Raw genomic sequence first — 17,477 nt, 5'->3', positions numbered from 1 at the left:
ACTTTATAGAATGGCCTATTCTTATGAGTCTTTTTTATTTTTTTATAGTTTTAAATTATTTGCCTATCTCTTCTGACTCAAAATGGGAGCCACTTGCCCCAGCAGCCAAAAACAACTGCTTTGTGAGGCTACAATAATATTTGTTATTGTTTATTACTTATCTTTCTGTTTAGGACCTCTCCTATTCATATTCTTGTCTCTCTTTTGAACCACTGTCTGGGTGCTAGGTTAATTTAGATCCTAGCAACCACATAGCTGCTAAAATTACAAACTGGAGAATGGCTGAACAAAAAACTAAATAATTAAAGAATGAAAATAATAAAAAATGAAGGCCAATTGCGAATTGTCTCAGAATAGTACGCTATACATCATACTAAAAGTTAAATTAAAGGTTAGTAGTCCGTTTAATAATGAAGGTGCTGTTTTACTATAATCTGTGGATTATATTGCCTTTTACCTTTTTTGTGTGGCAGTAAGGCAGCTTATTCTTATATTTGTGCACAAAATTCTGCTTCACTAATAAATACATACAGCTGTCTGCCAATAATACACCCTGTAACATAGATTCCATGTTTTACAGAACAAGTACCTGAAAATAAAGTTAAACTAAAGCCATAGCTATAAATAGTGTTTGCCTTTCTCCACATTTTACAGGCCAGTTTTCTTTTGATTTAATCCCGCCACGCTTTTCCATTCCACCATGAAAATTTCATAAACATTTCCAGAATGAGGTCTGATCTGCTGAGTGAAGCCGCCACTTGTTTCACAGCAAAATTATTCTTATCTCCGCCAGAAGGGACCCCCGAGCTGCAAAGACCTCACATTTTCCTGAAATCAGCAGGAACTAGAGCAAGTTCATTACAATAGCATCCCGCATATTTGTGGACAGCAGAGCTGACGTGTAATAGCAGGTGTGATAGCAGCCTGCTTCCTCGCTGGTTTTACCCTTCACATCTGCACTAGACAAAAGGGTTTCTACAGTGCACCTGTTGGAGGGGGTGCTGACGGGTGACTCTAGTTAATATTTTGTTCTCTCCTTCTCTCAGCTAGATACATAAAGCAGTCTTTCAAGTTGAGGAACAACTGTTATTCAAAAAATACAATGATATCTGCTGTGTTGCTAATGTAACTGTTTTCTTTATAATTAGTTTTACAGGGTTAGAAGTGCGCTGGGGGTAGGGGGAAGATTGCTTATATTGCATAAACCAATTTCTCTTGTATTTTTGCAAAAAATAAAAAGCCTGACAAGATATATTCATACGCGTCCAGATTACAAAATAACAGACCAACAGAAAATAAAAATTTTCTTCATCAGCCAAAGAGATTTAACAGAGAGCAATATGCTGGAATGGTATCTTTCTGCCCAGAATGTAAATCGCTGTTGGGATGGCATACGCGGTGCCGCAATTTCGCCGTGTATGCCACCCCACCAGCGATTTACATTTTTGCCGGAGGGATGGCATTTCGGGGAGATTAGTCACCCGTGAACAGGCCCTAAGGACTCTGGCACACGGGGAGATTAGTCGCCCGTGACAAAACTCCCTGTTTGCGGGACTAATCTCCCCGAGTTGCCATCACCTGCCATCCCACCAGCAAAAATGTAAGTCGCCGGTGGGATGGCACACGCGGCGGCGCGATTTCGGCAAATCGCCGAAGTTGCCTCGCGAGGTGACTAATCTCCCTGTGTGCCAGAGCCCTAAAGAGGCTAAAAGAAAAAAAAAATAAGGAAATAATTACACATTAACCTCTTGATAATTCCATTAAACAAACAGAAAGGGAAAATAAACAAATGATAATGCACAATAGATATGACATGCTAGAAGGCAGGGCTCCCACCCTGTAACACTCCTTGCTGAAAAACACATTATAAGTCAAATAATACCTGTGATAGGCTCCTGTGGAAACATATAACACAGGCAAAGGTCTCAGCTCACTAGGCACATATAAGACTGTAAAGGCCTTTCCTAAACCTCTTCCATACTTATCAGCAGTAATATCTGGTATAAGTAAATCTTAAGCAACTGGACTTGCTAATTAATCCTAAGTAAGTGGTCCTCATCGCTGCAGAACTACCAATCCCAGAAGAGGGTAGTCTGACAGTAGATAGGGCCACGAGCTGAATAACCCTGTGTGTGCATTTAGTTAAAAGAACAAAATGTAACTCCCATTCTGGCAAGGAGTTGCTTCTGCATATGATAGAGCAGGTATTAATAGTCCAATACTGGAAAAATCACAGGACATTTTTCCGAGCATTGATATTGAAAGGTTTACCAGTTTTATGAATTGCTTTTGCTCAACTATTATACTCAGAACACAATGTCAGCACTGGCAGCTGTATTACAGTCTGATATCACCTTATCTTTTGTATTTCAAGATCTTTACTGTTATATTGTTGGCAATATTTCCATGTTATTTGTATATTGCTCCATTAAAACAAAGTAGACGAATACCATGGAAGAAAAGCATTGAACTGAATAGGTAGAGTATAATACAAGTATTACAATGGAAGTGAGTAGGTGCAGTGTAATGCAAGTGAGGGGGCACAGTAAAATGCAAGCAGTTAGCACAGTATAATGCAGGTAAGTATGGGAATCACAAAGATAAAACTTTTAGGATGGAAGACATGTTCGAAAGCATTGCTGTTCCCAATTTAAAAAAAAAAAATTCTAGCGCACTACCAGTCTAAAAGTTGTAATAGATATAGAAATGCACTCAAGTATAGCATGCAATCCAGTTAAAAGCAGAAGAGAGTAGTACAGGAATGATATATTGGAAACCCTGTTTCATTGTGAGCACTGAATGGATTGATAAAGAGCAACTAAATTATGTTATTTGGAAATACATTTATCTGATACAACGCAGGAGAAATAGGAGGCTTGAATAAGAAGCTAAGGCATAAATATCATTCTGCATGTATTGCTACTCTGATTGCCGCTTAAAAATCCAGAAATTGAATCCACTGAGTGTCATATTTTCTTCAGTGTCTGACCGGTGTAATCTGTGCCTGCTGCTGTTCCACATGTGATCAATGGCTGCTCTACCAAGAACAGGCTTCATCACTGCTGTTTGCTGCTGAGGGCAGGGGGAACCATTCCCAGGCAGAGCAGCTAGAGGTTATTAAGTCCCCAAAGGTACTGACCTCACTGCAGTGCAGGAGATTGAAACACCTCTGATTTATATAAAGCTTCCATACATAGAAAGGAATATTTTCTTAAAAGGAACATACTGTATACCCTTATTAGCAGGGGTAAAAACTGGTATCCCCTCCCAGATTACATGGACAAAAGGAGACTGCATATTTTCTAAAGAACACAATGGGGCAGATTTATATAATAATATATAATAATATAATATATAAAGTATTATTAGTCTCCAAACATCGCCAGACTTCACCGCATAAAAAAACAATGTAAAATCTGCATAATTTTTTATGTGTTTTTTTCTTCCACCGGAATTTACGTAAAATAATGTTGTAAAATCTGACGTTTGGGAGACGAACTTCTCCATTTATCTTACACAGCTTTTTACACCATTTTTTCTGGAAATTTCATTTCATACAGCATAATAAATAAGCCCCTGGGGTTCAAGTTCATTTTTCCAAAGTAATTTGCATGCTCAATTTTCTGATTTGTTTGCAAATAAAATATAGAGTATTAATGGTGAAATGAACACAAAAGAAACGAATACTCTGCCATACAAAGGAAAAACAAAGCCACCATGTGTCAATTTTCTGCCACTGTATCGCATTTTCCTGCAAGTGAGGTAAGGCAAACTGCATAATCTGGATGGTTATGATCAGGGGCGGGCCAAGCCGACCGGGCGCCATAGGCAACCCGGTCGGCCACCTCGCCCCTGCACCTTCCTCATTCGCCCCCACCCCCCTTTGGCACGCATGCGCAGTTGAACGCGGGGTTCGCGTTTCAATTCATCATTGCCCCCACCGCGTAAGGACAAGCGGCGGGGGCAATGACTAAAGAACGCGGACTAGGGGTAGGCAGGAGAGGCTGCCTGGCGCCCCCCAATCGTTGCGCCCTAGGCAGCTGCCTCTTCTGCCTACCCCTAGTTCCGGCCCTGGTTATGATTTACTGAAATAACCCCAAAAAGACACATTACTTAGAATTGGTGCCATGCTGCCACTATGGTACAAACTGATGGAAGTAGAAGGTTTTTTAGAAAATATGTGGGATTTGACCAATAAGACCCACAGACCCGATCCAATTAACTACATCATATTGGAGGCAAAAATATCAATATGAATGTGCATGAGGCCTTAGAAGATAAATGAAGTGAGTTGTAGTACATAACATGTAGAAATCCTACCCCAAAGTCTTGTGGTCTCCTCTGAATAACAAAATATCTGCCAGAGCAAATAATGGAAATTCCCAGCCTGGAGGTGGCAATTTGTCAGCTTACTTTGTCCAGTAAAGAGAGAAAACTCTCTGCTTAATAAATATTTTATCCTCAATACGTTTCTCTTTATGTGTTATGCCCACTGGAAAGTGAGTTTTATTTGAAAGAAATGCTTCATAAAAAGTATTATTTCTTATTAAATCAATGTGTGTAAATCATTTGTCAGTAAGTTCAAATTTAATGGTGTATTTTATGCACAATTTATGCACATTTCTGGGGTTTCAAAGATCTTAAAGGACAGTCTTGGATTTTGTTTATTATTTTTAATTTGTCGGGCAATTTTCTAAATAGAATGACTACATTCAAGTGAGTCAGTGATGGGCAAGTGCCAAAATTTCAGGGGCCTTGAGTGGCTCCTGACTGCTCAAACGGGTCACATGTTTAAGTACAATGCCTTTTGATAAAAGAAATATAAGAAATATATGCAATGTTCCTTTAATTCTAGCATGGGGGCTGCAGCTAAGTGGCCTCAGTGCCGCCTGTTGACCATCAGTGGTTTATAAAAATATGTGAAAGCTACAATATCCTTGATCACATTTATTTACAGTGTACTTTAGCAATAATCTTTAATATTTCTATAAATATATCACTAAAGGGCATTTAGAACCAATATAGTGCCCTGAATAATGACAAGGAGGGGGATTGTAATAAAAATCCCAAGCAGTGTGTAAAATGGCATTTCTGTGAATTTTATAATACTGTAATATTGTTCACTAAGCATTAATTACATTGCAAATGTTTAATACCTGCTTGAAGATGGCGTAAATCTTAACACAAAAATAGGTTAAAAATTTCATTACATACACTGTGCATTCTCGCAAACAACAACATTTGCAATTGCAAACCTACTGTCACAAGACATGCAAAAGGTTTGCAGTATTTTTCTTTTGTGCAAAGGCAAAATTTGATGCAAACCTAAAATTTTGTCCCATTGTGACAGTTTTTTCCATTAGCAACATTTATTACATTTGACCATTAGAGTGTAAGCTCTTTTGGGAAAGCCTCCTGTGCCAGGAAATACTAAGTTCTCAGTTGACTGGTTATGAAGATACAGGATTAGATACAAATTACAAATGCAAAGCTTAAGATGTAGTTCATATAAATAAGCACTGTTAGCCATATAGGATGTAATGCAAGGTCCAGTAGTGCTGCAGGGCCTGTATTTGCAAAGCAGATTTCAGACAAAACTGTTTTATTATTTAAATGCAAATGCACAGAAATGGGTGATTTTCATGGCTCTTTGCACACTGCAGTATAAGAAACTTTTATAAAATCAAATTAAACTATTGCTGCCAATAAATATTTAAGTTGCAGGCACTGGAAAAGCAGGTGTAACATTTAAATTTAAATTCAATTTTCATATTATAGTGGTCATTTACAACATGCAAAGCAGGGTGCAATGTAGAAAAAACAGATGCATTCCGTCATGTTTTTGCAATTTGTACTCTGCAATGCATGCTAAAAGAACTGCTGCAAAAGGTCTCTGCTCCAAATGCAGCCATCCCCATAAATACACTGTCGCTCTCACCTCCTGCCCCCTCTTCAGAGAAGCAAGTTAAGGAGTGGTTGTAGTACTGTCCAAAATATGGCCTATACTTACAGCCAGCCCTGTCGCTGGATTTAAATCCACCATGTAGCACCATTTAGTGCTTTTGGACTCAAAGAAGGGGCAGTTGTACGAAACACCTTATGGTGATACTGGCACATTTACAACACAGTAAACCCCATATCTCTTTGTACTTTTTATGCTAAGACAGTGGTGGATAAGAAAACATTTCATAGAATATACTTAGTTTAATATTCAATGTTGACAGACATTTTGCCAAAACAAAACAACAGAGCAATGATAAAACACACACACATGGAATAGCAATCTACACTGTACTTGGTCAGGACCTCCCAAACTATGTTACAAAATGTCCCGATTCTAGTTCAATTCCCAGCAATTTCATACACTATGTACAAGCCAATTCTTTAGCGTAAGCTGCATGCAAAATAGGAGTAATTATAATTCTCATTCCCAAAAGTAAGGGTTAAACTACTCTGCCTTCACTTCCATTTAACTTTCCCTGTGGGCATTTCAATTTGTGGATTATGGGCCGTGCCCGCTCTATGATAATCTTTCAGAGTTGCAGGAAGATGAAATATTAATAGCACGCTTGAAGCTGTATTCACAAACTTATATACAAGTGAAAGAGAAGAAACTGCCGGCCCAGATATCCTGATGTGTCTTCCTGTATGCAGCATCAACCATTAGATAGCAAGCTCTGCATATAATGGCAGCACATGGAAAGGAACACCTATATAATAAGGCATTGCATATTGTATCAGTATAAAAAATATGAAGGGTAATTAGCTAATAGGTTTCTGTAGCATTATATTTCATAGCTATAGGCTATATTATAAGGTTAATTTCTAATAGTAATCTTAAAATAAAATGAAATATATATATTTTACATATGGTATATTAATGTGCAGGACATGGGAACCAAGTTTTCTATAATTCAATCAATTTCTGACTGAACTGCCTCATCATTGGAGTTATGGAAAGTTATTGGAAATTGAGTGTGCAAAAAAAATCTTTTTTTGTGTACTTTTAAACACAGTGGAGCTAATGCACAAACAAACCACATGTTTGCATTTTAATTTTTAACTTGGAGCAGACTGATGTAACCTAAATGCAGATTGGTTGCTACTTATAACTGACTGGTGCAGTTTGGTATTTGTGTAAAATCTTTTGACAAATACTGAATGTACTATATACTATACATATATATTTACTATATATGCACTGAACATACTACACGGAGTGGTTATGAGTTGTGCTACATCAGCAGAGGGTTAGTAGTGACCAAGGAATTGTACCCTTCTCTAAGACCCTGCGATGAACTTGCCATGCCTTACAATATCTAGTTCCTTCTACACCTAATGTGATGCGCTTAACAGCATGGGAGTTGCAGTTCAGCGATACTGGTCGCCATTCTTTCTTTTTATCTCTTTATGTCTTTATTTCACAGTTTTTTCCCCCCATTTTTTCTCACTTATGTTGATATTTGATGATTTACATTTATGTTGTTTGTTTTTTTTATTATTTACATTTCCACTATATGTATACACGATTGGAAGTGTTTACTGGCTACTTAGATAGTCACATCATCTGCTTCTTTTGGCGCAAGTTTTGGGTTTATCAGTGGGATTCTGTATGTGTTTATTCACTTTGACAAAGGCTGTAGAGACAGCTGAAATGTTAGATGCACGTTTAAAATAAAAAATTTATATTTTTTTCCACTAAGTCCTGTGAGTGCTGCATTTCTTCATGATTTACTAAGAAAAACAGATATGTCCAGCTGTCCAGCTGAATGCATCAGTCAGAAACAGCATGCAATGTTAATGGCAGATTGGGCTACTTCTAGTGGGAATAACCAACAAGTGTGGTTCAGCATTTTCCAGCAATAACCTTCTGTTAGTAGGATAGGACCCACCAATTCTCATTGACTTTGAATAGGGGAGTTTCCTTATGTTTTGCTCCATTCCCACAGAGCAAGAAAATGCTTAGCACTAACTTAAAGTCAGGGTGCCGTTACCCTAATAGTTCTAAACCTAGTACTCAAACAGGCCCAATGTTTATTACCTTCTTTAGTTTCTGCACTTCTGTAATGGATCAGGTGAAACTGTGTGAAACTTTCCTTTATATGTGTCAGAAGCAATAACATTTTTCCTTGGGAAAAGGAAATGCTTTTTTTTCTGAAACAATGTAGCCAGGCATTGTGTTTCACCACTGAACTCTGGCATGTTTACAGTGTGCATCAGTGTGCATGAACATGGAAAAGCCCCTTTTTGAATCTGTTCATTAACCAAACAACTTAAAGAACTAGTGTTATAGGTCACCATGTGTCTGATTCAATGACAGCATTAACCCATTTCCTGCCAGACTAGAGACAAAATAACAAAAATCCCAGCAGACCTTTAAAAACCATTATGTTACTGACTGTAAATAGCAATGGAGAACTGGAATTTTGCCTAATGAATGAAAAGGTCATGCTAAGCAAAGTTCCTATATACATTCATTCATTCAAAATTGACAATGCATTTAAAGTTATTTGTAACTGTATTTGTTACTGAAAGCAGTGTTTGTTTATCATTTTCAGCACTGCTTGTTCTGTCTCCAGAAACAATGTAGCTGAAGTCAGCCTTGCATGCTTTTTAACTGGTCTGTTAAGCGGCAAACTCTTGCTACATTGTTTCAAAAGTCAGACCCACCAAGGCACAGAACGGAAAGGGACAGACTCATACTGCTCTAATATATATTAAAAAGATACTGACAACTACAATTTTAAAGCTAATTTAGTGTATGAGAGAGGCCAAAAAAATCAGAAAGAATAAAAGATAGACTTCTCTGCTCCAGTTTATGGAGCATAATGAGCATGGATTCTGAGGGCTATTGTTTAGTCTTTTCAGTGAGCTCCCTGTGAGTAGTGTGGTGTTGTAAATCTTTATTTCTCTGGGGAAGCGCTTACAATACTTTGCTATATTTCTGTTGTTCTAAACCTTGCACATTATCAGTTAATTCTCCCTAAATTGGTTGTCTGTGGGACAAAGTGTTTATTATTATTATTTATATAGTACTCAAATATACATCTATAGTGTAGTTTTGTCTAGTTCATATACTTTATATGCACCCTGACATTATTTATCATCAATATCAGTCCTTATACCAGTGATATTATGTGGAGGAAAAGTCAATATCAACTGATGTTTATGTATAGGATGCATAGGATGCATATGAAGCATACGGGACTGGACATTACTACACCATAAATCAGGCCCTCCAGTTAAGGCTTTATTAACCCTATTCCTAGGCTACAGATTCATAGAATGCACAACATACACTAAATATATATGAAATCTGAAAAGATTTTTGCGATCTGCACAGAGTTCAGTGCATACAAAGCCATTCTAGTTGTGAAGTATTCACCGGCCCTATACAATCAATACTTAAACTGAGTATCAGCCTGCCCTGAAGTTTGTTTCTGTTTTAGGTTTGCAGTTTGTACATTTAGAGTACAAACTAGTACATTCTAAATCTAGAATGGCATGAAAATGGTCAAAGGCATAAGTTACTGTGCACCACTATAGACGCAAAAAGATGCGGTTCTGGAAATGACTAAGAACTTTATTGACAGTATACAGGCAAAGTATGATACATGGGTAAGAAATTACTTCTCTACATATTTGTATTCATGCATACAAGTGGGCTCTAGAATTTTGCTAGTTTCTCACCATTTTCCAACATGTGCAATTGTCCTACACTTTAATAAAACAGCACACCTAGTGGCTATAAATAAGTAGTACTGCATTACCAAGGGTGCTAAAGAATGCATTATCTCAAAATAGCAATGGAAATACACAGAAAAAATATTCAATGCCCACAATAAACTACAGGTATCGGACCCCTTATCCGGAAACCCGTTATCCAGAAAGCTCCGAATTACGGAAAGCCCGTCTCCCATAGACTCCATTATAAGCAAATAATTCAGAATTTTAAAACTGATTTCCTTTTTTTATGTAGAAATAAAACAGAACCTTGTAATTGATCCCAACTAAGATATAAATAATCCTTATTGGATGCAAAGCAATCCTATTGGGTTTAATTAATGTTTTATTAATTTTTTAGTAGACTTAAGGTATGGAGATCCAAATTATGGAAAGACCCCTTATCCGGAATACCCTTGGTCCCGAGCATTCTGGATAATGGGTCCTATACCTGTACAATTCCAACATTAACTGTCTGTTCAAAAAATGTTACAAAGTATAAATCATATGTATATGTGGTATAGTATCCCCTGTATGTTCCAGTTAACTGTGGGTTTATACGAAGGATGACTAACTAAGCCAAAAAGGCTGGACATTTCTAAAAACAGTGAACAAATCTGACCCAGTAGTTTAGCAAGTGACAATAAAGACTGTATTTAGTAATGCACCCATGGTGAGCAAATGTCAAATTACATGTTTGTCGCAGCAATTGTTTTTGCAAGACTTAATTAATGCACACAGATAAAGCTGCGCTGTGGGCGGAACCAGCTGTCCAGTCATGAATACGTTATCTGTCCAGTTCAATACTGCACATCACATGCAAAAAGGCGAAGATCACTGTCAGCTGCCCAGTGCTTTGTTAGGGTGCTGAAAAAATGACATTTTGGCAGTGCTTTAAGTGTAGTTTTGCCTTAATTGAAACCATAATGTGGGCCCCAGTTATCCCATAATTTAATCACAATGACCGCCCATTCTCATGGTGGAAAATATACCAATTTAGCCATCTTGTACAAAAGATGCAAATTGCCAGCATGTGTGCCTGCTTTTGAGCCAGCGGTAAGATCAACAATGCCACTTTCTGTCACATGCTGGCAAATGTACCAGTTCAGAAATGAAGGTAATAATGGTCCCATGATTTTTTTTTTTGCCTAATTTCTATTTGCTCTAAATGGTAGCATAAAAAAAGATCCAAAAATACCTGGAGTGGATTATTATAATCTTCATGGCATGGAGTTAGCTGGTGTCTTTGCCAAGAGCCCATATCTACTCTGGCAAATCATACCAGCTCTTACACCACCCTCTGATAAGGCAGCTTCATTCATACCTGCCTCTGCTTGCTGTTTGCATAATAGTACATAACAGTGTTTGCATTGTGAGAGCACCTGCAGTCCACCATCCTCACCAATCTAGCCTACAGGGTAACACCCAAGCATAAACAAAACTTCATGTATTTGCAAGGCCCTGTTTGCTTTCTAATCTTATATTTGCCTTGCTAGGCAGGAGAAGGGTTATCTTCATGAACAGATATTCATATTAAGAAACACTGGGCTTTAACTGTTGCCTCTTATATGTTCACTGTGCAAAGTGAAAATAAAATGGTTTTAATTCACTATTCTAATCAGTGTGTGTCTGAATTGGGGGGGGGGGGGGGGTAGAAAATGTATAATAATGGAGTTTTAGGTGTTCAGGCTTGCCATGTCCCTTGTTTCCCATGACAATCTAGCATACCCAGCACCATTGCTGCATTTTAGGACTCGCAAGAACCATAGAGTACTATAAAGTGACCTGCAACCCCAAAAAGTCCCAGTTTGCAAACCTTAGTGCAATCAAAATTATTCAATTACTTGCCTCTGCCTGACACAAACACCACATGCTGCACACCATCAAGCCACTGTAAAAAAATACCATCTGTGCCAGTTCACCACCTTGCAACTCCCAATGTCTATATTATGGGACACAGCACCACAGGTATCCATTCTCACCCCAACACAAGCAGAGCTGTAATGCACTCACAAATACTATTCATTTAAAATGATTACATACAACCCACCATAGTATTCATTTATCAAAAACAGACAAAATGTACAGAAATATGGTTATGGTCCCATAAGACATGCAAGCAGCAGGATGCCCTGGAGTAAATATAGTGTAATATTGTCCCTATGTTGCAAAGAGACAACTTCTATAATAACAAAAGGGATGCTTTACTTTGCTAAATAAAAAAATGCTCCATTTCCACTTTTATACCTCTTGCCCTCCCATGGAAAAACTGACTAGAATTCTATGCAATATTTATAAGCAATGTACTATTATACCAAAATGTAAGAAAATGTAAAAGTCCAGTATGTAAGATGGAAAGATTCTTCTAAATGACTCTTCCTACCTGTTGGTGCACATACTAGCTCCCCACATCTTCTTTTTGCATATCAAACGATCATTAATGATTGCATTCTGATGCCAAAGCCAAGATAAATGTATCACATTGAATTGCCTCTTGCCCCTGGATGCCAGTCTTGTTATGTCAAGGTTGTATATCCATCCAGCTGTTTTTATCTGAAACTAACAGGATCTTCACACAGCCAGTGGCTGTCTGAGAATGCCTGGAATTATATTACACAAGAATTGTATATCGGGAGTCAGACATCCCTGCCCAGTCCAAGGATGACAAACTTGTGGCCAACTAGCTGTTTTTGGACTATACCTCTCAGCGTGATGGAGTACAATTCTATGGCAGCTGGAGGACTGCCTGTCTGAAACCCACCCCCAGCCCCAGTTTACAAGAACGCAGCTGCTCTGTATTTACAACCAGTGGGCTAATACTTTCTACTGGCACACAGAAGTGTGAAGCAGAGCAAACTGGTGTGGGTATTGTGTTAAGTTTCTGTAGCCACAAACAAATGACTTTACATCCCAGAGTCAGTGAGTACCACAATGAGACCACAAGCTATGGAGCTCTTATTTCATGCAACACATTTATAATTTTGCTATACTATTCACACAGACACACAGTTACACATTGAATGTATCCCACTGTACACATAGTAACAAAATACTCCGCATTGCTCATTAGTTAAATACACTACTCTTATAGATGTGATAAAAAATGACATGTCATGGGTCTCTTTCAGTATCATTACTGTGAGCAGTTGGTCCTGGATAGCAGTGCTGAGGTTTCACTTAGTGTGGCACTGTATCTTCCCGGCAACAGCAAGACTTTAACCTAACACACTGCAGTGCATATTTACAAATGACATCTTATTATTATTTTTATTTGCATGCCTGTTCTAAGCAATGCCACTAAGGAATCAGCAAAATCTCAGCTCATCACTCCCTTAATATTTTAGTTGCCCCCCCCCCCAAACTTCAGCACCATTGCGCTACAGCATGAGAATTTACACCGATGTGATATGGCTCTGGTATTCGGCTAGAAATAGGAAGGAAGGGAGTATTGTAATTGATGTGTATCTCACACATCATTTGCACTGAAAAATGGAATGCCAGATATTAATATTTAAGGGAAAATATAATCAGGGAATGGAAAGCAATTTCAAAAGTGCTGCATGCGTGCTTTTATTTTAACCTCTTGTGTAGAGTATGGGATGTTGGTCACAGATCCAGCGGTCTGTGCGGTGTATTGTGCTGCTGTCTAACACAGACAAGAGTTAGGACTAGGAGACAAAGCCAAAATAGAAAGGTCAAAGCAGGCATAGGAAAAGCTGGGTCTGATTTATAAAGATGCTTGTCACTCATCACAACATACATAAGAGACATATTCACGCACCAAAACCAGAGGCATTATCAGATACAAAAAGCATTTTTAGCCCATAATGATACCAGTGTATGTGGGAGGTTCAGCCTCTCATTTAACCCATTTTTATCTTCCAGTAATATTTAATTACTACCTCTGCTTCCATTTTTTCTGTACAGATATGCCTATACGTATCATTAACTATTCAGTTACTGTGGGATCGTTCTCTGTGGCATACATCCTCTTGCAATTGCAATGTACCTTGTAATGGGGGAAGTGATACAATTTCTCATGTGTTCTTCTGCATGTTATGGTTTTAACTATTAAATACCATTTGTCATTATTAATTAAGCAGAGAGGTTCCATGGTAAACATATAAATAGTATATATAATATTGCATACGTCTATGTTTCTATGTGTGTGTTATAATTGTAATTGAAATATAATGACAACTATAAGCTAATTACTATGTGGTTATAATGGTGATGACATCTATTATCGCTCCATAATATTTATGTGAAGCTGCAGTGCATTGTTCCCCAGAATCTAGTATGCAAGTGCTAAAATGTCACCATTTCCAACTAATCCTTGATGCCTGGCTGGGAAAGGGGTTAATTGAACTCCTAGCCCATGGGCATGTCCCAGAGCTCCCCAGTACTACAGATCCTTACTGGCAGATCTGCTGATGAAGCTTTGGACAAGCGAGTTCCTCATGATCTCAGCCAAAATCTCCAAGCACCACATGGGGGCTTTCCCCCTGCAGAGACTGGAGGAGAAAACGAGCTGTGATAGTGGTGGGCACCCACCTAAAACTTGGGGGTACCCCCCCACCCCACCTACTAGGTCTGGCTACAAAAAAAAATCTTTGAGGAGCAACAGCGTTTGCGATAATGTAGCTGCCACTGCGATCCTACAGCAACCCCGGTGCCACCCTCACCATCATGTCTCACCTCATGCCGCCAGTGCCAACGCCGGCTTTACACTGCCAATGGTGTAATCCACATGGGGTAAGGAGATCCACAAGGCCAGAAGGTACCGGCTTATCTGTATTCCTAAAGTATCTTCCTGGGGTGAGTCGTTCCACACGGGCTTCTCCAATTCCGCACGTACCTAGCGGCACAGAATCGGGCTGCTCTTTTATGTCTCACCCAGTCCCCTTGCTCTCCCTCAGGGGTGCCTTAGGGTGCCATTGTGCCACTATAACTGCAGCCTGTATAGGTGTCTCCTCTCTCGCCTCCTCTCCTGTCTCCTGCTTCCCAGGCAGCTGAGAGCTTCCAGTAGCTGTTTCTCGCTTTCACATGCAGCCGGAGAAACACCCCCCTTCCATACACACTCACACACACACACACACACACATACATACACATACACGGCATCAGCAGTCACTCTGCTTGCCAGAGCCTGCCTCCCGATCTTGCCGTCATTAGCATACTGTCACAGGGCAGCTTAACCCCCTGCCTGCCACAGCCTGCCTTCCTCCCTCATTACCATACTCTCACAGGACAGCTTAACCCCCTGCCTGCCAGAATCTCCTTTTCTCTCTTTATTTAGAATAGCATACTTTCTCTAGATAGCTTAACTCTCTGCCTGCCAGAGTCTACAGTTCCCTTTTTTGCCGTCAAAGGAGAGCTAATTCCACTGCATGTTATTGGCATACAGCTTAACCCCCTGCCTGCCCAGAGCCTGCCATTCTCTCTGTCAACTACATGTAGGTAAAAGGGAGCTTACACCCTTGCCTGCCACAGCATGCCTGTTTAGCTACATGTTATTGGCATACAGCTTAACCCCTACCTGCCACAGTCTGCCTATTACTCTCTTTGTTAAATTCATGCAGTTACAGCTTTAACCCTTGTCTGCTAGAGATTCCCTCTCTTCATATTATTAACATATTACTTAACCCATTCACTGTCAAAGCCTACATTCCTCTGTCATTCTCCATATCAAATTCTCAAAGGACGGCTTAACTCTCTGCCTGCCACAGCCTGCTGCTTCTTTTTATACATGTATACAATGGCATGCAACCACAGAGCTGCTTTACCCCTTGCATGTCAAGCCTACATTTCTATCTACATGTTATTGGCATAAAGCTTAACCCCCTGACTGCCAGAGCTTGATATTCCTGATACTTTTCAGTGGAATGTTGTCATTTGGTAGCTAGCAGGAATTTGTTCTATACAATTTCAGATTGCTTAACCCATCCTGTGAAAGTCCCTGCCTATTTCCCAAATTTGTCACACATAGGAATGGGATCTATTAGCTGGAATGCTTGTGAAAAGGGGTGTTTCAAGCCCTCAGGCTGCTCTGATGCGGTCTTCCCTATGCCCAGGGTTGGACTGGGCCAGCAGGGCACCATGCCTCCCACTTTACCCTGTCGTGCTCTAAAAATCAGTACCAGAGCATGTCAAGGCCAGGCTGCATTGTTAATGCAGAGAGTGCATTAGTGCTTTCTGTACTAGAAGAGACGAAATTCCAGTTTTATAACTGGAATTTCGGCTCTCAAAGTTACTAGGAGCAGCTCATTGCAGATACTTAAAGCTGCTCAGAGCAAGCTGGGCATATCCATGCCACTGACACTCCAAAATCCAAGATGGGGAGCTCCTGTGCGTAACTTTGAAGGCATGTGTCATTATTATTTATAGGGATGCTGAACCACTAGGCTGGTGCAGTAAGTTCAGTATATAAAATACATATCCATTTTTAAGGTTCAAGTCTCCTGAAATAGGACTGTATGGAAAATGGCATTGGTCTCTTTCAAAGGTTTTTTTGATAGATCCTATACCTGTGCTCAGGGTCGGACTGGGGGGTGCAGGGCCCACCGGGGCTCCCGCCCCAGGGGCCCTGCAGGTGCCCCAGCCGCTTCCCCTAACCCCACCAAGGGCCCCCCTAACCCCCCCGCAGGGCCCCCGCCTGACGTCCTCCACGAGTGCGTATAAATTGAACGCGTCGGGGAGGAACAGTCAGTAGCGGGGAGCGCCGGCAAAGGTCGGACTGGGCCGCTGGGGCCCACTAGGGCCGGGGCCCACCGGGATTTTTCCCGGTGTCCCGGCGGCCCAGTCCGACCCTGCCTGTGCTGACACTGTGAGGGAACCTAATCCAAGCACTGCACAGGGGCAGAACCACCAAGCATTCTTCCACTTTCCCTTTTCCCTTAAATTTACTTTGCTGCAAAAAGGAAATTGCTTACAAGAGCTTGCTATCTGGAGCTGATGTTGATGATATACTAGATTTTAGTGTTGTTTGGAGTACAGGTGAACTGCACTGTTCATGGTAATAGAAAATGATTAACATGAATTTGTATACCTGTTATTTAGTTATCCTGTACCAGTAAAGCTATTTTAAAGTAACCATCCAAATGTTACAGGGGAGCACTGTTCAGTTTTACACATAATATAGTTCATTCGCATCCTTGAACTGCAGGCTTATTCATTTCATCTGCAACACATGTGCCTATTTGTCACCAAGCAGCTGTGTTGCAAGAAGGGCAGCTAAACGGGGAGTTAGGAGCCATGGCAGGTGGTTGTGCTGTGTAAATGCCCTGCAGGGCAGACTGTAGAGCAGGGGCCCCCAACCTTTTTTACTTGTGAGCAACATTTAAATATAAAAAAAGTTGGGGAGCAACACTAGCATGAAGAAAAGTTCCTAAGGGGTGCCCAAAACGGTTATGGTTATTTTGTAGCCCAATGTACACTGGCAGATTACAGGAGGCTCTGTCTGGCAGTACACATGGTTTTATGTCTCCAAAAGGTGCCTCCAAGCCAGAAATTTAAAAATAAGCACCTGCTTTGAGAGCAACATCCAAGGAGTTGGTGAGCAACATGTTGCTTGCGAGCCAATGGTTGGGGATCACTGCTGTAGAGCATTAGTCTCCTTTCTTAATTCCAAGTCTATGTTGATGTTAGGCCACAGTGCTTTCTGGAAGGTCTGCACTTCTACATGCAAACTATGCAGCCATAGCTAAGCCAAAATGCACAACATCAGCAGATTGTTATATCCATAACTTGGACAG

At 40.0% G+C, this 17,477-nt stretch overlaps 1 protein-coding gene across 2 annotated transcripts in view; it reads right to left on the bottom strand.

Moving 5' to 3' along the window:
- Positions 1-14,754, bottom strand: part of plxna2 (plexin A2) — a 185,023-nt gene extending 170,269 nt beyond the window's left edge. The window contains 1 exon segment of one of the 2 annotated variants that reach the window (NM_001123475.1): positions 14,422-14,754. The gene's annotated coding sequence lies outside the window, so the exon portion shown is untranslated. 2 annotated transcript variants of the gene reach the window in all.
- Between the last annotated feature and the right edge of the window lie 2,723 nt (positions 14,755-17,477).

The sequence above is a fragment of the Xenopus tropicalis genome, chromosome 2 (genome assembly GCF_000004195.4).
Source record: "Xenopus tropicalis strain Nigerian chromosome 2, UCB_Xtro_10.0, whole genome shotgun sequence".
Lineage (NCBI taxonomy): Eukaryota > Metazoa > Chordata > Amphibia > Anura > Pipidae > Xenopus > Xenopus tropicalis.
Note: the sequence above shows the minus strand (reverse complement) of the source record. Positions and strands in the feature narration are given on the sequence as shown.